The sequence below is a fragment of the Vicia villosa genome, unplaced genomic scaffold (assembly GCF_029867415.1).
Source record: "Vicia villosa cultivar HV-30 ecotype Madison, WI unplaced genomic scaffold, Vvil1.0 ctg.002998F_1_1, whole genome shotgun sequence".
NCBI classification, from domain to species: Eukaryota; Viridiplantae; Streptophyta; class Magnoliopsida; order Fabales; family Fabaceae; genus Vicia; species Vicia villosa.
This window is the reverse complement of record NW_026706087.1, coordinates 193,048-197,793: the sequence shown is the minus strand read 5'-3', so window position 1 is coordinate 197,793 and position 4,746 is coordinate 193,048.

Below are 4,746 nucleotides of genomic sequence, written 5' to 3'. Positions count from 1 at the left end.
CTGCGAGTAGCTTACCAGCACTATGGTAAGTGAGAAGTTCACAAACTGCGAGTAGCTTACCAGCACTATGGTAAGTGAGAGGCTCACAAACTGCGAGTAGCTTACCAGCACTATGGTAAGTGAGAGGTTCACAAACTGCGAATAGCTTACCAGCACTATGGTAAGTGAGAGGTTCACAAAATACGAGAAGACTTACTAGAACTATAGTAAGTGAGGGGTTCACAAACTACGAAGACTTACTAGAACTATAGTAAGTAGGGGTTCACAAACTGCGGAAGCTTGCTGACCATAGCAAGCCAATTACACAACTAACAGAAGGTCCTCGCTATTCCTTTTCAGGAACCTTTCCAGGAAGTCTTCTTCAAGACGTATTCCATCCTTTCTAGGAGCTTTTCCAGGCGTACAAGATTTTTCAAACGATTCCTCAATTGGGTTTATCACGTTAGTCCCTCGGCAGTGATGTTCCCCAAAATTTCATCAACAACAAGCAAAGGTTCTATATTTCTTTTCAAAGCTACTAACACATCTCAACTAACAATCATGCATCATTCAACTAACATACTTCATTCATACATAATGCATATGCATACATCGCTCTCATTTATTTTGAGAAGCTCACTGCATCATACATCGCATGCATCATAACATTGCATAAAATTCAGGTTGCCTTTTTAGGCCGTGATACAATCAAAGCAGGTGGTTCCTTTCGAAAGCATCTGCTTCACATTATAAAAAAGAAGAGTATTTACCTTGGGTGGCATCTGTAAGCCCATCTCCTACAGAATTTCTTCCGATGCAAATTTCAGGGCATTTTAGTGTCCAATCATCTTCTACCTTTAGGTCACGATAGGCAGACGTGCCTATCTAACTCTTCAGGTTTAAGAAGATTGAACAGGGGCAGCTGTCATACCCCAAAATTTGCCCTCCTCTATGCATCTGCAAACTCAGGGTTCAAGGGTTCTTCTCAAGCAACAATATCCTAATCGAGGGTCTCAAAGTTAGGGTTTGCATTTCATCAAAGGATTTTGAATCCCCAAACCCTAAAATGGATCTCAAGGTCTCTCACATATTTCAAACACCTCCATGACACATATAAAGATCTCTAAATCCATTCTTCCATTTTTTATTGTTATTTCTTTTATATTGAATTTTAGTCAATTAAATTCAATTTAAATTAGATAAAATGATGGAGATATTTTAAGGAATGCACAAGGATTATTTTCCAAGCAAGTCATGGTCATAATATCATTGAAATTTGTTTGGGTTGATGGTAGAGAAATATTAGAAAAAAATAATAAGAAAAAAAGCATGTTATTTGTTCAAATTTTCTTTTCTCTTGGTAAGTGATAATCCAAGCCCATAGAAACCCTAATGCACCACATATATATAGAAAAAAACATAGCAGCCAAGGGGGGATAACCCTTTTTTACGTGTAAGCCGATTTCTATTCCCTGTAGATTCTCACCCGAGGCCAATTGACACTGTACAGAACTTTCTTTCATAGACTGCTCTCTCTCACGTAATAGTAACATCACCTACACATTTTTTTTCCTTTACCACCACCATGACATAACCTTCACAAGTCACCCCTGTTTCTTTGAAAACCCACATAAACCACAAATTCACCTTCACTAAATATCTCCAGCAATTCATATGAAACCAAAATCAATCATCCATAGCATCTCACCATAAATCAATTACATACATTGAAGAAATCTGCATAAACAAAAACACATGAACAAACTTTTTTTTTAAGAAAATCAAATACCAATACTCAGTAAGCCAGGTATTCAAAAGATTGAAACAGAAAACCGTAGAAAGAACAAAGCTCCCACCCCGAGGACCGTTGCCGACAGAACTACTCTCAGTTTCGATGCGATTCCGACGCTGACAGAGGGCCATCACGTTCAGCCCCAGCCACGACGCAACGCCGCACGCCGTCGCGTTGCCGCCGTCCCGCTTCACACTACCACCACGATCAGATTTGCTTTGAATCGCGCACCCGATGCCACCACTGTGACCCACTGTTCTACGGTATTTATATTTCTTATTTGATCTTGATCCACATCTCGTTTTGATTTTATTTAGATGAAGGTGATATTTTATTTTGAAGAGTAAGTTTGCTTTGATCTATATTTCCACCAAGAGCTTGAGAGAGATAGTATGAGATATATATTGGTTTGTTTGTTTGGTTACTGATTGTGTTGGTTTTAATGTGTGTTGTGATTTTTTTATTCATTTATTTACTATCCTTTAACATGTGTCAGAGATCCTATTGGTTCTTAGTGAAATTTGAAATGGTCAAAGTGAAACACCACATCCTTTATGAATATTAGAGAAAAGATAGTGAATTAGAGAAAATATAAATAAATCTCCCCACGTCACTCACTGTTTGTTCTATTTTCATTTTCTTGTTGGTTTATATTTTCATAGGTATATCATTACTATTATTATCTATTATTAGTATATGAAAAAACTTATTTATTTAATTAGGCTAATTAAGTTTAATTAGTTTATTAGGACATTAAATTATTTGATTAAACTTACTAAATTTATTTATTTGACTTAGGTAATTCACTTTTGTTTATTAAAAGAAATATTATAATCAAAATGCATTTTATTTTGCTAAAAGGTTGTAACCATCTTATTGGTTATGATGATTAGCACTTCTTTATCAATTCGTTATTATCTGTAATCGAATCTATCGATTATGAGGTGTAACGATAAAATTAAATAATTAAAATACATCCATTTGTTATTAGTAATAATTGAACCTATCAATTAGAATTTGTAACAATACACTACTAATTTATTAACTATGGTGATCAAATCTATTGATCATTGCGGTTAATAGTACATATTAAAAATCAGGGTTGTACGCCCAAAACTCAAAACATTCAAAACACTTCAAATCAAACTACGGATTTTCATCCTTATTCAAAACTACGATAGGCCATTCAAAAAGCCTTCAAACCATATCAATTCAAAATTCTAAGGCGTACAACCCTGTGCCCGAACTACGTTGACTCTGATTCTCCCTAAGGAGATACGTAGGCACTTGGATAACCAAGGCGAGTCCCCCTCCCTAAAATCTCAATTTTGCCCTTTTCACTTCTTTAGCTATTATCCTAAATAATTTTAGCCATAGACCTGTACCTTAGATTCAAAGCCATAGGAAAGGGTTGAGGGTGCATAACACCTTCCCTCGACCTGAAAGTAGTATCTTACCCCGAATCTCTTAACTGCGTAAGGTTTCCTATTCGCCTTGGTAGAATAGGTGGCGACTCTAAAGGTTAATTTTTAGGCAGGTTGCTACAACAGACTTTTCTGAGACAGAAAATCTCAGACCAGCTCTATTCCTGTTCTCTTGTAGACTCACCACTTGTCCCTAGACTCCTGAATGTCCATTCTGAACCACCAGCTGAGCATCTTTGAAGGAGGCAATGGAAGCTTCATCCTTTTTGAATTCATCATTAACAGACAGGGCTTGGAATGCAGTTCCAATGACCACTTCATCAGCTTCTATGGTACGGAACGAAGAGAGATGACTAATCAGTAAAGCTTGTTCTCCATTCACAACAACCATCTTTCCATCTTTCACAAATTTCAACTTTTGGTGAAGAGTTGAAGTAACTGCCCCAGCCTCATGGATCCACGGACGTCCTAATAAGCAACTGTATGCAGGGAAAATGTCCATCACTTGAAAAGTAATCTTGAAGACAAATGGTCCAATACCAATAGGCAAATCCACCTCTCCGACCACTGATTTCTTCGATCCATCAAAAGCCTTGACGATCACATTGCTAAATCTCATTGGTGTGCCACCATAAGATATCTTAGCAAGAGTGGATTTTGGCATGACATTCAGAGATGATCCAGTATCGATCAACACATTGGACATTGAGGCCTCTTTGCAACTGACAGAGATGTGCAAAGCCAAATTATGATTTCTTCCTTCCTCAGGCAAATCTTCATCACTGAAGCTCAAATTGTTACATGCAGTGATATTGCTCACAACCCCATTAAACTGATCCAACGTCACATCATGATCCACAAAGGCTTGATCAAGTATTTTCATCAGAGAATCCCTATGAGCAGGAGAATTCGCCAGCAACTCCATTATAGAGATCTTGTACGGAGTACGATGCAACTGATCCACGATCTTATAATCACTCATCTTAATAAGCTTCAAAATCTCATCCATTTCCTTTCCTGAAGATGACTCAACATTTACTTTCGTCGCATCATCATTGTTCACAGGTACTTGAGTTGGATTCCTCTGGACATCCACAACTGTTTGGGGCTGAGTAAAAACTCGTCCGCTTCTAGTCACTCTACTGACATCTGCTATATTCTCAACAGAAGACAGAGGCTTAATCTCAACTTCTTTTCCAGCTTCCAGCATGGTGGCATTGTATCTGTAAGGTACAGCCTTATCAGAATTATAAGGTACAGATCCAGGCAAACATATCACAAGAGGTTCCACAGCAGCTTTGCCATAATAACCAATCTCTACACATTCCGGGATTTCAAAGCATGGTTCAATCACATTGACATCATCTTCATCTCTGTCCCTCAGAATCTCAATGAGCCTTTGATCTATCATCTCTTGTAAGTCTCTTCTCACAATGTAACATCCTCGAGGATTGACTGAACAAATCCTACAGGCAGCATGATTATGCTCATAATGACTATATTCACACAGAGTGGCATGCATCTCTACCAATGACCCTCTGATGTCTTCCA